This window comes from Microcaecilia unicolor, chromosome 5, assembly GCF_901765095.1.
Source record: "Microcaecilia unicolor chromosome 5, aMicUni1.1, whole genome shotgun sequence".
NCBI classification, from domain to species: Eukaryota; Metazoa; Chordata; class Amphibia; order Gymnophiona; family Siphonopidae; genus Microcaecilia; species Microcaecilia unicolor.
In genome coordinates this window covers 60,419,348-60,438,971 of record NC_044035.1, presented here as the reverse complement: position 1 = coordinate 60,438,971, position 19,624 = coordinate 60,419,348, and positions in this window count along the sequence as shown.

The following is a 19,624-nucleotide window of genomic DNA, read 5'->3' as shown; positions in this document are numbered from 1 at the left end:
TACACAAGTAAATCAAATTACACTGGCTTCCCATCAAAGCGAGAATCACATTCAAATTATGTACCTTTATCTTTCAAATCCTAAATGGCACAGCTCGAGACTATATGGTATCATTAATAAACCTACCTCAAAGAAACGCTAAATATGAGGCAAGGAACTATCTTAGACTACACCTCCCAAATTGCAAAAAGGTGATCTACAAAACTGTCCACTCTGCAGACTTCGCTTACCTAGGAACCAAATGTTGGAACTCCTTACCACCCAAAATAAGAAATATACAGGAATATACTAGATTCCGCAAAATCCTCAAATCGTTCCTATTCAAACAAACCCTCACAAAGAACAACTATATCTCAAACTACTAATTATTACCTGAATTGATTATTTACCATTAACCTTTTTTTTGTTTCATGTACAATTTCTCATTCATAACAGATTTTCTAAATGTTAAACATCCATAGCTATCCCAGTATGTTTATGATATTGTAATGTAAAATTGGATTCTTACAACAAATTACTTTCTTATGCATTATTCTTTGTTATGTATCCTATACTGTTTATTGTAAGCCACATTGAACTCAAACTTGTTTGGGATAATGTGGGATATAAATGTGACAAATAAATATTGGCTGAGTTCAAAAAATTTCCTAATTGTACAAAGCTTCTTCATCAGAAAAAAAAACACTTTTTAACTACGGAATTTACCTGTGGTTCTAGAGAAATTGGCATCTATTCTGTTAATTATTCTTTTTCCTTTATTTTAATTTCTTAACATCTTGGCTCTGTTGCCTAATAATTATGGACTAAAGATTATAATGCTTTCATGATATATGATGATATATATTTTTCTTTTTTTGTTGTTTTTCTTTATTTCCTTAGTTGCATTGTTATAATGTGATTATATTTTGAAAATTGATACATAAACATTTTAAAAAATGAACTGTCAATTTGAACCCTTAAAAATGAACTGTCAATTTGAACCCCCCCCCCCAAATCTTAATAATTAAGGAAATCTGGAAATCAACGTTATTGATAGTGAGTGACTGAGGGAGGGAGGTAGGTGGTGGTGAAAAAAACCATGGCGGAATTTAAAATGGCGTGGGATGAACACAGAGGATCTCTAACTAGAAAATGAGTGGTATAAAAAACAAAACTTAAAAGGGTTGTATATGTGTTTGTATGTCAAGTGGTGCTTAGATGGCAACCCTGGCTGTATCAACTAAGGCTGGTGCTGGGCTGGCTTGTACAGTCTAAGTCCCGTATGTAGCAATCTGGTTTAGGATGGGCTGCAGAGAGCATTGAAGGAAACCTCAGTAATTTGGAATGTGAGAGGACAGTGCTGGGCAGACTTTTACGGTCTGTGTCCTGCAAATGACAAGATGGATTCAGATAGGTTGGATAGGATGGGCTACAGAGAGCATCAAAGGAAACCTTAGTAATTTGGAACGTGAGGACAATGCTTTTACAAAGGCACGCTGAAAAATGGCTTGCAGTAGTGTAGGTGCAGGTTTTGGGCGCGCACCGATCCATTTTTTGGTGCACCTGTAAAAAAAAGCCTTTTAAAATTTTTGCCGAAAATGGAAGTGCGGCAAAATGAAAATTGCCTCGAATCCGTTTTGGGTCTGAGACCTTACCGCCAGCAGAGTAAGACCTAGCAGGGTCTGAGACCTAGCAGTAAACACTCACGTGGTAACTGGGCGGTAATGACCTACGTGTGCCAAATGCCACTTGGTGCGCGTCCATTAGGCGTGCCCGAAAATAAAAAATATTTTTCAGACGCGCGTATTGGACGCCCACCAAAAATAAAATTACCGCAAGAGCCACACAGTAGTTGGGCGGTAACTGCATTTTGGCGCGCGTTGGGCACATGTAGACGCTTACGTGGCTTAGTAAAAGGACCCCTTAGGGTTTAAGTTATCAACATGGGCTACTGTTAAGATGGGTTGTTTTACCACAAGTCGTGCTATTTTAGCACAGGGCCCCATTTTATGCAAAATAAATAACCCAAGAAGCCCACGTTGATAACTTCCTCCCTTATTCTGTTAAAGTTGTGCCCACCTGTACACCCTTTATTTATACGATATATGAATACAATTTGATGCTGTCCTTTGGGTGCACCCCAATTAAAGCGAGCGCCCTTTATCAAGTCATGATAATCCATGTTTCACTTTGTTTTGAGTCCTGGATAATCAGCTAACACACGATGAAGATGAGGGCAATTAAACAAGTGCTCTACTAATGGAGGCATTTCTTAGCAGAGTTTTTATTTTGAAGTAGTGACCCTGATGTTCAAAAGGACTGATGGACTAATGGGGAACTTGAATGACCTTATTCCTCTCCCTTATGTACCGTTCCTTACTATTCTATTAAAATTGTAGTTCATCCGTTCCTATCCTACTCATTATGTCCTGTTTTTCCTTCCTTTCCCATTTTTTTGTAATTTTAGATGGGATGGGTGTTTCCCAAGTTGGGACCTGGAGTACCCCTTTCCAGTCAGGTTTTCAGGATATCCACCATGAATGTGCATGAAAGAGATTTGCACAAAATGGAGGCAGTGTATGCAAATAAAGCTCATGCACATTCATGGTGGATATCCTGAGAACCTGACTGGCAAGGGGTAGTAAATCCCCTATAAGCTTGATCTTGAAACTAATGCATTTATGGGCAGCTGCTGATTTTTAAAGGCACTAGATAGAAGGCAATTCTATAACTGGGTGCCACAATTTAGGTGCCCAACTAACATGGGTAGTGAGCCTATTCTATAAGAACATTTATACACGTAAGTGTTCTTGTAAAATACCAGTATAACTTGGTATCAACATGCCTACATTTAAGTGTGCCCACTTAAGCTAGGTCTATGGCCGGCATAAATGGAAGCACCTAAATGCGGCACTAAAGCCTGTAACTTACACAGGTAAATATTGGCCACACCTTTGCTCCTTCCTAGGGAATGCCCCACTTGCATTTACATATAAAGCATTTGTGCATGTATTTTAAAGACAATGGCTGAGCCCTCTCCTAGCACTTACATGCTTAAGTGTACATTCAGTCACATAAATGCCACTATTTTATAAATTTAAATGTGCAAATGTGTGCATTTAGATGCCCTGTTATAGAATAAAGAGGTATATGGGACTTTAAAACTGCTTTTGGCACTATCTGTATAACACTGAGGCAGAGTTAGGATGGAACGTGGATGGTAATGCTTAGTTATATGGTTATCAGCTAAATACCAGCAGTGGTCACATTCTACTTATATAATACTAGCCGTTGAGGCCGTAAAAACGGGCTAGTAAAGGAAGGGGGGGTTTGAAAGCCCCCTCCCCGGATAGGTCGCCGCCACCCCCCCCCCCCCCGGAGTCCCCTCCGCCACCCCTCCACCTGGGCCGGGTACCTGGCTTCACTATTCAAACCGCCGGAACGCAGCACACAGCTCATCTGAGCTGCCGTCAGCCTTCCTTCTTCTCTGCGTGTGTTCCACCCTCGTGTGACGTAACGTCGGTGAGGGCGGGACACAGGCAGGTAAGGAAGGCCAACGGCAGCTCAGATGAGCTGTGTGCTGCGTTCCGGTGGTTTGAATAGTGAAGCCAGGTACCCGGGCCGGGTGGAGGGTGGGTGGCGGCGGCAACTCCGGGTGGGTGGGGGAGCGGTAGCAGCAACCCTGGGGGGGGGAGCGGTGGCGACGGCGATTCCCTCACTCGCAGGTGCGCAGGTTCCCTCTCTGTCACGCCCCGTCATCACATATTGACACGGGGGGCAGGACAGAGAGGGTCTCTACTGCGCATTTGCGAGTGAGTACGCCTCTTGCCATTTATATGTTTGATATGTATTTTTTTTATAGGCCACGGCTGGCATACAAATAGCGCAGAAGCTGTCAGCACAAAGGAAGGATCTGTTCCTAGCTTGTTTGATAAATCAGGAGAGGAAAAAGCCTAAATTTTCTATACTAGTATGTGAGCTGTTTTTTTTTTTCTCAAGGTCCTATGGGTTGGATAAGAGAAGGAACTTGCATTACTACTCTGTCCAGGAGGATGGCTGTTGCTCAAATTATTGTCTCAGAGGAAGAGAGACTCATGTTTTGATCTGAAGTATTGTAACTTTTACAGGTGGTAAGGGATCTGGAAACCACAGAGCTGACTGCTGACATTTGGTGAGGAGGAGTTTTCCATTATTTCAGTAAATGTTCAATGTGCATAGCTGGAACTGAATCAAAGGAGGAAGGAGAGAGTGACGATCCGGGCCTTTAAAGGGGAAACAGAATAGGGTCCTCATTTGTCATTTAAGAGAATCAAAGTAAGGAAAATGTTCCCCAGAAAAGCAGAGCATCACACTGGAAACTAGCAGAAGGCAAGTTTTGGTAGGGTCATGGGAGGAATGAGTGGGAACACACATTTCCTCTCTGCCTCCTGTACCCTGTACCCCTGTACTTCTCTGCTCCTCTCACCCTTCCCTGCTCCCCTCCCCCCACGTCCCTTCCCACTGAATTAAAAAAGGAATAACTTGGCTGGCAGGAACCCCAAAGCCCTGCCAGATGAAGATATTCTCAGCCGGACCCCCTAGGCCATCAGAACACTGTGGCTATCAGAAGCCATTCTCCCACCTAGTGATGAGCATGTGTAGGTTGCTGGCATTGATAGTGCTCCTATATATCTACAATAGCTTGCAGTGTGGCCACTGATTTCTACAGTGTTCTGATGGTTAAGGGGTTTGGGCTAAGGATATCTTCAGCTGGTGAGGTTTGAGGATCCCCACCAGCTACACTACTACTACTACTTATCATTTCTATAGCGCTACAAGGCATATGCAGCGCTGCACACCATACACAAAAAAAAGACAGTCCCTGGTCAAAGAGCTTACAATTTAGATAAGACATGAGACAGACAGAACAATTAAGGGTAGGGGAATAAAGAGGTGAGGATAAAGGATAGTGCAATAAGTGACGGTACTGAGTAAGAGAGTCATGGTAGGAGTCGAAAGCAGTAGCAAAGAGGTGGGCTTTAAGCCTAGATTTGAAGACAGCCAGAGACTGAGCCTGATGTATCGGCTACACTGATGGTACATGCCTCTGCTGAGTGTGGCTGAGCCAAAAGTGGATGGGCCAAAGCCTATTCAGTCCTACCCATACCTATGGCCTAGACTGGAAAATAAGTACCAGTGGTTTCCTAGTAACCTATCCATTAGGAGGGTAATTGTATAACTGGTCACTTAGGTTGAGAAAGTAGCAAGGCAGTGGTGTATCCATACAAGGTGTGTATGTTGCTTATGCACCCCCCTGTCAGTCCATTCCTTCTCCCTCCTGCTGTATCTCTTCCTTCCTGGCCCCACAAAGCTCTCTCAATTCCCTCCCTCCCCCTGCTCCCCTTAAAATCACCTTTAGTCTTCGCCTGGGCAGTGGCAGCAGCACTTGTAGGCTGCCTGTGGCCAGCACCAGGGCTTTCTCTCTGAACCATTCTGCCCCTTCTGACGCAACTTCCTGTTTTCTTAAGGGCAGGACGGTTCAGAGAGAAAGCCCTGGTGCAGGCTGCAGGCAGCCTATGAATGTCGCTACAGCTGGTGCTGCCCAGGAGAAGACTGAAGGCGATTTTAAGGTTAGGGAACTACAAGAGTTTTGCAAGGCTAGGAAGGGAAGGGAAGGGAGAGATGCAATGGGAGAGAGAAGGGAGGAAAATGCAGCGTGATATGCACCCCCGTTGCAAATTCCTGGCTATGCCACTGTAAAGGCACCTATTTCCAGTCTATTTTACAAAGACACGTGGAGGGGCATAATCGAAAGGGACGCCCAAGTTTTTCTGAGGACATCCTCGAAGGATGTCCCTGTGAAGTGGCGGGGAAACCAGTATTATCGAAACAAGATAGATGTCCAGCTTTCGTTTCAATAATACGGTTGGGGACGCCCAAATCTCAACATTTAGGTCGACCTTAGAGATGGTCATCCTTAGACTTGGCTGTTTCTGATTTTCGGCGATAATGGATACTGAGGACACCCATCTCAGAAACGACCAAATGCAAGCCCTTTGGTCATGGGAGGAGCCAGCATTCGTAGTGCACTGGTCCCCCTCACATGCCAGGACACCAACCGGGCACCCTAGGGGGCACTGCAGTGGACTTCAGAAATTGCTCCCAGGTGCATAGCTCCGTTACTGTGTGTGCTGAGCCCCCCAAAACCCACTACCCACAACTGTACACAACTACCCACAAAACCCACTACCCACAAAACCCACTACCCACAACTACCCACTACCCACAACTACCCACTACCATAGCCCTAAGGAGTGTAGGTGGGCACTTAGATGTGGGTACAGTGGGTTTCTGGTGGGTTTTGGAGGGCTCACATTTACCAACACAAGTGTAACAGGCAAGGGCGTATCTGCGTGGGGCCTCAGGGGCCTGGGCCCCCGCAGATTTCGCCCTGGACCCCCCTACTGCTGCCAACCCTCCCCCTCCGTTGCTCGCCTACCTTCGCTGGCGGGGGACCCCAACCCCCGCCAGCCGAGGTCCGCGTCCTCCTGCCGCTGCCGGCTGCCTTTGGTCCTTTAATTCTTCCATTGAAGCTGGCGCCGACGAAAGTTTCTTTTGAGTCTGACGTCGCTGCACGTTGTACGTGCAGGACGTCAGACTCAGAAATTGTTTCTGAGTCTGACGTCCTGCACGTACAACGTGCAACGTGCAGCGACGTCAGATTCAAAAGAAACTTTTTCGTCGGCGCCAGCTTCAATGGAAGAATGAAAGGACCAAAGGCAGCCGGCAGCGGCAGGAGGACGCGGACCTCGGCTGGCGGGGGTTGGGGTCCCCCGCCAGCGAAGGTAGGCGAGCAACGGAGGGGGAGGGTTAGCAATGGCAGCGGCTGGGGGGAGGGGGATCGGCAATGGCGGCGGGGGGGGGGGCTATAATGTGCCCCCCCTCTCTGGCCCTGGCCCCCCCTACCGCCGCAGTTCAGATACGCCCCTGGTAACAGGTAGGGGGGGATGGGCCTGGGTCCGCCTGTCTGAAGTGCACTGCACCCACTAAAACTGCTCCAGGGACCTGCATACTGCTGCGATGGACCTGAGTATGACACTTGAGGCTGGCAAAAAATATTTTTAAAGAATTTGTTTGAGGGTGAGAGGGGGTTAGTGACCACTGGGGGAGTAAGGGGAGGTCATCCCCGATTCCCTCTGGTGGTCATCTGGTCAGTTCGGGCACCTTTTCGTGGCTTGGTCGCAACAAAAAAAGGACCAAGTAAAGTCGTCCAAGTGCTCATCAGGGATGCCCTTGTTTTTTTGATTATGGGTCGAGGACGCCCATGTGTTAGGCATGCCCAGGTCCTGCCTTCGCTACGGCTCCGGCACGCCCCTGGAAACTTTGGTCATCCCCGCGACGGAAATCAGTTGGGGACACCCAAAATCGGCTTTCGATTATGATGATTTGGGCAACCCTGGGAGAAGGACACCCATCTTTCGATTTGTGTCGAAAGATGGGCGTCCTTCTCTTTCGAAAATAAGCCTGATAGACAACTATATGTCTTTATAAAATATTAGGGGTAAATTGGCAGAAATCATGGCTAGATTAAAGCTATAGACAGCAGGGGTAAATACTGTATTAATGTATAAACTACACATGTAAATTGCAACTCCACTTAAGATCCTCTAACACTTTGCCCCAGAACATGCCTATACATGGATCATGTAATAGTACACACTTTCTTGTCACCACATTTTTTTTACATAACCCATGAAGCAATTTTTAAAAAACTCTTTCATCCACAGAAAAAGTTTATAAAATTACCCCTGGGAGATCATGCCTGTGGGCAAAAGGATCATGAGAGTGCAGCTTCGGACTCTAAGTGGGTGAAACAGACTCATCCCCAAGAAATTGAGAATTAAGTAAGTGAGGAATGTTTTATTAATGTCCAAGTTGAAAATCCTAAGGGCTTTAAAATGTGTCTTTCCCCTGCTCAGAAATAAATATTCAGCACCCCAGTGAAGCCCCTTTTTCTATGAGGACATGGGAGGAGGGATACATGTGTTAATCCAGTCAAAATTTAATCACAAATTATTCTCATACTTTAATTTTGAATACTAGCTTTTGGTGCTAAAAATCTGCATGCATGCTTACTCCATCTAAAAAAGTGGTATAAACTATCAGGTTTATTTTCGAAAGAGAAGGGCGCCCATCTTTCGACACAAATTGGGAGATGGGCGTCCTTCTCTCAGGGTCGCCCAAATCGACATAATCGAAAGCCAATTTTGGGCATTCTCAACTGCTTCCCATTGCGGGGACGACCAAAGTTCACGGGGTCGTGTCGGCACCGTAGTGAAGGCGGGGCTGGGGTGTGATTAAGAGATGGGTGTCCTCGGCTGATAATGGAAAAAAGAAGGGCGTCCCTGACTAGCACTTAGCCGACTTTACTTGGTCTATTTTTTCTTGTGACCAAGCCGTGAAAAGGTGCCTGAACTGACCAGATGACCACCAGAGGGAATCGGGGATGACCTCCCCTAACTCCTCCAGTGATCACCAACCCCCTCCCACCCTAAAAAAAATTAAAATTTTTTTTTTCCCAGCCTCTATGCCAGCCTCAAATGTCATACCCAGCTCCATCACAGCAGTATGCAGGTCCCTGGAGCAGTTTTAGTGGTTGCAGTCCTCTTCAGGCAGGCGGACCCAGGCCCATCCCCTCCCCTACCTGTTACACTTGTGTTGGTAAATGTGAGCCCTCCAAAACCCACCCAAAACCCAATGTACCCACATGTAGGTGCCTCCCTTCACCCCTTAGGGCTATGGTAGTGGTGTACAGTTGTAGGGAGTGGGTTTTGGGGGAGTTTGGGGGGGCTCAGCACCTGGGAGAAATTTGTGAAGTCCACTGCACTGCCCCCTAGGGTGCCTGGTTGGTGTCCTGGCATGTAAGGGGGACCAGTGCATTACGAATGCTGGCTCCTCCCATGACCAAAGGGCTTGCATTTGGTCATTTTTGAGATGGGCGTCCTCGGTTTCCATTATCGGCGAAAATCGAGGTCATCCATCTCTAAGGTCGACCATCTCTTAGGTCAACCTAAATGTTGAGATTTGGGCGTCCCCGACCGTATTATCAAAATGAAAGATGGCCGCCCATCTTGTTTCGATAATACGGGATGCCCTGCCCCTTCGCGGGGACATCCTCAGAGATGGGCGCCCCCCTTTGAAAATGGTCTGTGTTTCAGCGGGCACAGCCACCTGCCTTGGGTCACAATCAAACTATTTAAAAAAGAGAGTTCACAATGCAATACAGAATCCATCCCATTAATATTAATTTATAGTTAAATTAATAATAAGAAAAGTGAAAATAGATAAAAAGGATAGAGAGGAAAAACATCAATTATACAATCGGTTATAAATATATAGATGCATATAAAATGTTTATATATATATATATATATATATATATATATAAAGTAACATGTATATGGTATAAAACTACAAGTTTAAGACATAGGGCCATGTTTACTAAGCCATGCTAGAAGCGCATTAACGTTTTTAGTGCATGCTAAGCATTAGCGCATGCTAACCATGTAATACTCCTATGGGTGTCTACATGGTTACTGCATGCTAATTTGTAGCACGCTCTAAAAACACTAGCACACCTTAGTAAACAGTCCATAGTCTAAAAAGCCGTATATTAACAAGTCACATAACTAAATAAGAGTAATATGCTCACTAAAAATGCCTTATAACCTACATTTGTCAAATGCATAAACCACATAAAATCAAATAATAAAAAATAAAATAAGAACCTGAGGGGGTCTTTTACTAAGCTGCGGTAGCCTTTTTAGCGCTTGCTGTTGATTAGCACATACTAAACGCTAGAAATGCCCATAGGAATATATGGAATCTCTAGCATTTAGCACATGCTAATCAATAGCACACACTAAAAACGCTACCGCAGCTTAGTAAAAGACCCCCTAAAACACATGCCTAGCTCTGGCAGGAGTGCAGTACAGCGTACTTGTTCTGGCTGTGCTGTACAAAAAGGGGAAAATATATATATAAATATGACATGCATAAAGAGCTGAATATAGATGAGGTAATTGCAAAGTAGGAAGCCTTAACCATTTAAAATAACCATAACTGGTTATGAACTGTTCTTTTCCATTGCTATATTCCTTAAAGATACTTTGATTTTGTCTCGTATAACTCTTCACAATGTAATCCATAACCGAATTGTAACAAATTGTACTTCCATCACTCATAATGTATTGTAAGCCACACTGAGCCCGCAAAAAGGTGGAAAAATGTGGGATACAAATGCAATAAATAAATAAATAAACACCATAACCAGTTAATCTGAGGTGCCAAAACCGGCTATGTTATTGCTGTGGAGTAATAAACTATGCTATGTCTGAGAAAGTGCTACTAAGTCTTGGATGGAAGTAGAAAGGGAATCGGATTTGATATACTGCCTTTCTTTGGTTTTTGCAACTACATTCAAAGCGGTTTACGTGTATGTACAGGTACTTATTTGTATCTGGGGCAATGGAGGATTAAATGACTTGCCCAGAGCCACAAGAAGCTGCAGTGGGAATCAAACCCAGTTCCCCAGGATCAAAGGCTACTCTCCATTCAGAAATCTGAAGACTGAAGCAGACTTAACTCTACGTAGTAAAATCCAATAATAATTTATGTGGCATAAAAGACCGAAACAAAACGGAACTAATAACTGGTCAACCTTTAAAACCAGTTAACATTTAAAAACTGTCTAAATGTAAATATATATCTATTAAAAACCTTGCTGTCTGGTATATCGATGATGGGAACGCATTGTAACCAACGTAGGCTCCCTGTGAAAAAGAAATATGCCCACAAAACCTGCCATATTTAAATACATATGCATGACTGTCATACACATGCAAAAGACTAAGGCTGTGCGGTTTGTATAATTGAAGTTTTTCCTCTCTTTTTTGGTCCCCTTTTTATCTATTTTAACTTTTCTTATTATTGATTAATTTAATTATATATTAATATTAATGTGATGGATATATATATATATATATATATATATATATATATATATATATATATATATATATTGTAAACTATCTCTTTTTTTTAATGTAGTTTGATTGTGACCCCTGAGGCAGGCGATTGTGCCTACCAAAACAAGGACCATATCAGGCCCATATTTCTGGTCCATTTATTAAAGAACTTTGAAATTCATCTCCCTGGTTGGTTGTCATTTGCTTCATCCTCCACTATTACTTGGTTCCTGTTGGATTTATGTAGCAGTTTCTTCCTGTTTGCATGTTTTTCACCTGTTATGCTTGTATATTTTTGAAATTTTAGGGGTCCTTTTTCCAAGGAGTGCTAGAAAGTGGCCCGAGGTAGCCCCAACGTGGCTCTTTCCCGCATGCTGAGGTCACTTTTAGTGCTGCCGGTAAAAGGCAGCGTTTCCTATTTTTCTGATAATGGCCACACGCTAATTTCCCAGTTAGTGCGAGAGCCCCTTCCGCCACCTATTTTGTAAGCAGTGAGAGCTAATTGGTTACCATGCGGTGATGTAACTTCACTAACTGATTAGATCAGTACGAGTCTAATCTCAACCCCGACCCATCTCCAGCACGTGCTGATGCCAAAATTACTGCAAGATGCCTGAGAACACCTGTGATAAGGCATTTTAAGCTATGGAAACCACATATTAGTGCTTACTGCAGCTTAGAAAAAAAATGACCCCTTAGTGTGAGTACACAATCTTCCTAACACCAAGTTATGCTGCTAGGAAATCCCCTTTTAGATGATTGAGAATCCACTTAAGCAGAGTTAACCATCCAAAACCCATAACCCCTTATTTTATCTGTATAGTTCCCAACTAAGTATTTGAAAATGTATTCTATTATCTTCTCTTTAGATCATGCTGCGTTCTGATCTTTCAACTTTTTTAATGCAAATTTCTCAACCGTACATATTTTTAGCAATTGTAGGGCTAGATTTACTGAAAGGTGCCATAGGTTTTTTCTTGCACTAACACACATTAATGTACCATATTTACTGCAGGTCCCATAATATGTAATAGGACCATTTTACTAATAATGCGTATAAACTGCATTAGCACATGTTAACATACTTTAGTATTTCTAGACGGCAATTTGTTATAATATCACCTCGATATGGTGTCGGTATGTTATGCATTCATTAACGTATCTCCTATATCTGAGCCAGTTCTCAGATATTTGGTCATTGTAAAATCCATGGCACTTGGATTCTGACACAATGAGGAATGCATGGAATGAGTCCGAACCCCGTGCAATGACAAGACGTGCATCATTGTTCCCATGGTACAGCTGGACATGTGTCAGTGATGAGTGGACATCATTCTGAGAGCAAAACAACATTTCAGGACAGTAAATGGGGGAAAAAAGAAACCCAGCACTGACAAAGAGGGCACAGAAACAGATGGTAGGATGATAGTGTATAAAGACTATTAGAGCCTCAAGTGAATTGATAAAACAATGTGTATGGATGACAGGAGTAGCAGAAGCACTAGGAATGTCAACAGAAGCTCAGAAAGAGTGATGATAGCAGGAGTATGGATACCAGAAACTGCCAGGAAGAAAGGAAAAAACCCTGTTTTGTGCCTAGTTATAGGTAGTTGGAAATATAAACAGAAAGAAAGATTGAGAGAGATGGGTATATGTGTGTAGGAGAGTGCGATTGGGACGGAACCTGGGCCATCCCAGTGTAGTAAGGATGCTTGTAGCTGGAACAGTAATTTGGAACAGCACTGGAGTCTGAGTTAGAATCTGGCCTAGATTCAGGAATAGAATTAGGAGCTGGCCTGGAATCTGGGCCTGAAATCAAAAGCAGGATATGTAGCTGACCTGGAGCCTGGACCTGATCAAGGAACAAAAGTACTTGGCATAGTTTTGCTATTTAGTGCAGGATTTGGAGCAGAAGCTTGGCGTGGAATGAGAGTGGGATGGAAGATAAGTGGGAGCTTGACAGGCTGCAAGCAGGTAGACTCGGATTATGAAAGGTTCACAGCTTTTGAGAAGGAGCAACCACAGAAAGTGGAGGAACCCTCAATTCCTAAATCAAAGTAGTGCAAATAAAGGAGGAGTAGGATGATCTGCCCCTTTCAATCAACCAGGGAGATGTATAACACTACAAGGGTTCACAGCTTTTCTCTTGTATTTCTTATATATTGGTTCCCTAATTGTAATCCCCTGGAAATTTCCTCAGGGGATTACTAGACTGCTATGGAACTCCCCAGAGTTACTGGGAAGAGGGAGAGAAGTGTCAGTGGGTGGGAGGAGAGCCCAGCCCCGAGGGAGGATTTACAATGAGTAATTGACATGGGTGTCATAGTTGGGAGGGGGTTAGTAGGTGATAAAAGTGATAGGATTAGTGTGTTGCCAACCTAGTTTATACAATATATAAAACAGACAGAGAAAAAAAAAAGATGTGTTCAGCTGAGTCTGCCCCCACACCTCAGTGATGAAACATGGGCAGGAAAGAATAAGATTCCTGGGCCACTTTGAGAAGCTAGCTGAGTCTTGATATGAACAAATAAAAGACGTGAAAGAAGAAAGGACAAAATATCCATTGTCATGAAAATAGCACTTTTCATTAATATAAGATTTTTTTGAATCTACTTTTCCCTTACAAGTAAAATTCTCACTATTCAGCTCTATGAATTCTTAAGTAGAGGAAACTATTGTCTACTGTTTTAAACAGGGAATCTTTGGGGACTGCTTCCTGGGTAAAATTCAAGGACATAAGAATAGATTTATCTAAATTAATTTTGTAGTCTGACAGATTGCCAAATGTTTCCAGAATTTAATAGACTATGAAGGCTTTGATAACATACACAAAATGTAGCCTTCATACAATGAGATTGTACATGAATAACCTTGGAAACCTATGGCACAGATCTACTACCCCATGTCAAGGACTATAATGCACTGTGGGGGTCATTACAGAAGCCTTGTGTAAATGCTGCAAGGTGGGGTGAGAGAGTGCATGGAATCAACGTCTGCTCATGTAGTTTGCAAAATATGCACATGCAAAGGTGCCGGTGCTGTGCTTGGCACCCCCAATATTGAGAGAATTCCTTGTATGTGTCCAGGGAGGGGTTATTTCCATTGGGCTTAGCACCCCCAATAATTATGAAAAGTTGACTCTTATGTGCATATGCATCATAATTCCTGCCCCAACCCAGAATGTCTACACATGGGGATAGATTCTATATATGGCACCTAACAAATTGTCACAGAAACATACCCGCATAAATGGTATTTGTATTTTTTTAGGGTCAATTTATCCCTCCCAACATGGTGGTCCACCCACCAATACCTAGGAAGAAATAAATCACCCAAGGCTGCATCAGTTTGCTCTTTATTAGATACCTTATTTCTTATCAAGTATTTGTACAATTAGCAGATCAGTGATATCTCACTGGGAGTACAGAACATTGCTACATAAGAATTACTTCTATATCTGAGACTCCAAAGAATATACAAGCAATGAAATGCTTTTATTTATTAGTCTCCAAATGTATGTATAAGGGATGCAAGACTAATTATGAGAAAGCAATTGGATTACTTGCCAATGCAATTGGTTTCTCATGTGAAAGAGCAGCACTGCTTGCAGAAAGGTGCTGGCTGTGACAGTCTCACACACTTAAAGCAGGAAGTACAATCACTTTTATATGTCCATTTAGGATACAAGTAATCTGACATGTTCACACCTTATTGGATATATGTTTATTACCTCAGTAACCATATATGGTAACATTTACCGTACATGCTTGTTTTTTTCCAGCATTGATCGGAAAGCTTGGTCATCTTCTTGTGAGACCACTCAGCTGACAGCTGACCATATCTTCCTGGGTGTAACTAATTTTGTCCTGTTGGTAAACCGCACCATCCTGTTTATGAGGTTTTTGCTCCCTAGCCCTTCTTTATTTTGCTACGTGGTATGTCCCAATAGCTCAGGAGCCTTACTGGAACTTCAAAGTTCAGATTACAGTTAAAGGCCTGTACCTTTCTTGTCATTTTTAGATCCTGACCCAAAGTCCCAGGCCTTCAACCAAGGCTCTCAATTATGATAACAATATTCATATTCTATAAGCCGCACCTAAAGTTTGGCCTGGTTTATAGAATACACGTTTAAGTGGAGAATTGCGTGTAAAATTAGGCATGGTCACTTGCCCCAACAAAAACATGGTGCAAATGCTTGAACCTAAATTTACACATGAGCACCATCATTCTGTAATTACGAACTTAACTCAAAGCCATGCCCCTGTTCTAGTCTCAAACACCCATGATCCTCCCATTTATGCACCCCCTTTTTTGGGCCACGTGTAAATTTTAGCTGTGGATCCCACGCCTAGCTTTATGCATGTTGGTACCAATTAAATCTAATTAGTGCCAATAATTGCTTGCTAAAAAGCCAATTATTGGCACTAATTGGCACATTCAATTAAATTACGTGCACAAATTGGGAATGCGCCTAAACTTGTGTGCACAACGTTTGGTGAATTTTACAGAATCAGGGGGATGATGTCCATGTAAGCTTGCCAAAGAATCTAGAATCAAGGCTTAACGTGATAAAGCGGGATTTTACTGTATGATAAGCCCAGATTTAATGCAGCACCTTTGGGGGGATTTTAAAAATATAGGGTCTGATATTCAAAGCGAATTAGCTGGCCACTGCCTAGTTAAATTACATTGTTGGGATTAGCCACAAATGTTCAGCACTGAATTTCATGGTTAGTGCCAATCTCGAAGCAGGCTATGTTGGGGGTGGTCTGGGGGCGAGAGGGAGTTAAGGGGTGCAGAGTGGGGAGGAGGAACCAAAGGGAAGAGCCCCAGCACAGGGAGTGAAAGGAGGTCCCTCACAGATGGCCAGCAGGAGTAAACGGGCTACAAAGGGACAAAGAGAAACTCAAAATGAATTCTGGAACCAGGAAATTGAGGAAAGTCCTAAGGCCCTGGAAGCAGGTGAGGAAAAGCAAAGACTGTAGTTGTTTCAAAAACTATAATAAAACACTTTATGATTTGGAAAAAGAGGCATAACTCCTCCTTTTTGCACATGTCTGGTGGGGAGAAACACAGGGAAAGAGAGCTAATCCATGCCAGATATACCTGCCCTTGACAATAGACACAAATTACCACTCACTGACACCTCCCATATAGCTCCACCCATCCAAAAGCTACATAGCCCTTGCCCCTTGCCAACCTACCAAGACACACTTTACTGTGTCTCTTTCCATATAGCCCCCCGCATAGGTATGTATGAGTTTGCAAATGGAGAAAGGGGAAAAATGCTGTTAGCACACACTATAAAATATGCACTTTTTCATCATATTTAACTTGATTTATTCAAAATGTTTCTGTCTCAACGATCACTACCAGTTCTAACTGGTATCTCTGGATTTTTCAGAGACCTGTGATAGATTAGCTGTCACGCCCCTCACCTGTTTCCAGATGTTCCCAACAGGCTCTGACAGCCTTCCATGCCTGAGGAATCTCTTACTTCCTGGAACTCAGCACTTCCTTTTATTGCCCTGCTAACTGGAATTGATTGATGACATCACATCCTGCTTAGGAGTATTTAAGGAAATTCTCTCCTCTCAATCACTGCCTCAGCAACAGGCTTCTTGGTGACCTGCTGACTTCAGTGGTGGTGCCTTGTCCCTGCTTCCTTGTCTGTTTGTACCCGCTTGCCCTGTTCTAGAGTTTCTGCCTGGATTGCCCATACTTTGCCCTATTTCAGAGTCTCTGTCTGTTCCTGCTTTGCCCTGTTCCAGAGTTCCTGCCTGTCCATTCCTGCCTTACTTTGTTCCTATGTTTCTGCTTGCTGCTCCCTCCAAAGAACCACCCTCTGGCCTGTTCCTGCCTTCATCTGACTGCCTTGACCTCTGGTCTGTTCCTACTTGCTACCTGCCTTGTCCTCTGGCCTGTTCTTACCTTTGTCTGCTTGCTGCCTGCCTTGACCTCTGGCCTGTTCCTGCTTGCTGCCTGCCATGACCGATGGCCTGTTCCTGCCTTTGTCTTCTTGTTGCCTGCCTTAACCACTGGCCTGTTCCAACCTTCGTCAGCTTGCTGCCTAACCTGACCTCTGGCCTATTCCTATCTTCATCTGCTTGCTGCCTGCCTGCTCCTGACCTTGCCTGTCTAGACTCTGGTCCTGGTTTGGGTCATGTCTGCCTTGGCCTATCCTGGATTTTGTCTAGCAGCACTAAGGGCCTGTGGTGCGCTGGCACTGTACAGGTGGTACCAACCTCGCTACAACCCAATGGCTTACCTTCCTTACGCCGTGACATTAGCAAAACTTTTTCATGATAAAACTTTCTGATTCAAAAGGCTGCTACTAAACTGCATAATTTTCCTTTCACTTTGTTTAGGGGAAATTGTGGTGAAGGATGTCAGTAGCTCCTTCATAACATCTAAATCCTGTTGTAACAGGCAATGAAGTATTAACTCTGCTAGATAAGAAAGGATACTCATTTGTTACCGATACCCCATCTTTGGCCCTCACTGAATTTAGTAGTGTGAACTGAGTGGAGATTGGTAAAATTCCACAGGGGTTAAAGAGTGCTATCTAAGTTGAGAACCTGTGTCCATTGTGATTAATTAAGGCTCTAGTACTGAGTTAAACATTTGCCTGGCTACTATTGTTAATGCACGAAGGATTTCCCCTGATAGGTTGAAAACAGCAATAATCTATTCTGTTCCAAAAATAACAAGTTAAATTATGCAATAATCTATTCTGTTCCAAAAATAAAAAGTTAAATTATGCTAATTGCTACTAACTTCAGCATAGTAATATAGTAAATCACAGCAAATAAAGACCTTAAATCTATATACCTCAAATATCAATTTTTTTTAAATATAGAGTTGGATCCTCAGAGGTTCTTATACCAAAAAGATACTTATTCCAAAAAGTGAATTAACAAATGAGCATTGTCAGTAGTAATGGTCTTAAAATGGACCTCACTGCTCATTTGTTAATTCACTTTTTGGGATAAGTTCCTTGACCCTGACGCAGCTTTTTGAAACATGAATTTATTTCAGGAGGGGTCACTTTTCTAAGTGTATTTTCAAAATGGAACTTTCTACTGATGATTTTCAAAAGGTTTACTAAATATGTACAATCAATCTGGATCAATGAGGAAGTGGTGACTGGCTAACAAGTTGATTTAGCCCACCATCTGAGGATACAATTCTACATAAACAAATGACAATAGAGCTTTGGTGGGCTGCGGTAACTGCAATTTTGAAAGTGCACACAGCTGAGGATTTCAAGTCAAGTCTCTAGTGTTGTTTTAGGTACACTTTATAGAATATACGTAGGCGTGTTTTCCATCATCGCCAATTTTTTTTGGTACCAAATATAGAATCAGGCCCTTTGCCCCTGTTCCACCCAAACTATTCCCCCTGAATGCATAGACATGGAATTCTTTTAAGTACCTGCCATTTTGTTGGTATGCATACTCAATGAAATTGCATGGAAATAATTTTAAAACAAATAGGAGGAAATATTTTTTCATTCAAAGAATAGTTAAGCTCTGGAACTTGCTGCCGGAGGATGTGGTAATAGGGGTTAGCTTATCTGGGTTAAAAACGGTTTGGACAAGTTCCTGGAGGAAACGTTCATGGTCTGCTATGGAGATTATACTATAGATTATACTGACACCCACACCCACCATGGGGAAAGCTACTGCTTGCCCCGGGATTAGTAGCATAGAATGTTGCTACTAGTTGGCTTTTTGCTAGGAACTTGTGACCTGGATTGGCCACTGTTGTAAGCAGGATACTGGGCTAGACGGACCATTGGTCTGACCCCATATGGCTATTGTTATGTTCTTATACTGCCATGCAATTTTATAACACAGGCATTACATTTGGAAAAACCTTTATAAAAATCACCCCTACACATGATTATTTTATTTCTGTAGTGTCTTTTGACTATTTTGGTGTTATGTAAAATTGTAACCCACCGAGTAAAAGTGATTGGATCAGTGGGATATCAAAGTCTTAAAATAAAATAAATGTTATATCTGTTGTTTTTGTGGTCTTGATACTGTTCATCCAGCTATTCAGCTATTCAGTTGCTTACTGTATCTGTAGTAGGGATCTCAGGGTATTCCTTGCATTCTTTTTGAATGATTTGTTACAAATGGTTAAAGCTTGGCTCTTATAGCACTTTGTCACAGTGTCCAATTTGCAGAGTGTAGAAAGGTTCTGCTAGTGCAACAAGCTTTTGACCTGTATTTGCTTCTAGAAAGAGAATGGAAAGTTCAGTTACAAAAGCTGTGTCTCTTCTCCATGATATTTAGATGTTGTGTGATGGTATTCTGTCTAAACTCTGTCTGTTTGTTCATGTTGCGATTGACTCTGCTCTGCTGTCTTTCAGGCTCACCTATGTGGACTCCAAGTTCAGAATCGCTGCTGTATCAGCCTGTCTGCCCTGAACCTTGAAGTGAAGTCACCGGTAGTGCTTTATCTAATCACCCACTAGTGGCGCATACCACATAGAGGCGTGCTGTGTGCATGTGCTAAATCTTGCTCCTTAGTACGCTTCTTCATACACACCCTGAGTTCTCACCCTCAGATATGGAGCTTTTCTCTTTGCAGTTTTATGCCATCAGTTTTATCTTAATCTTCTTCCTCAT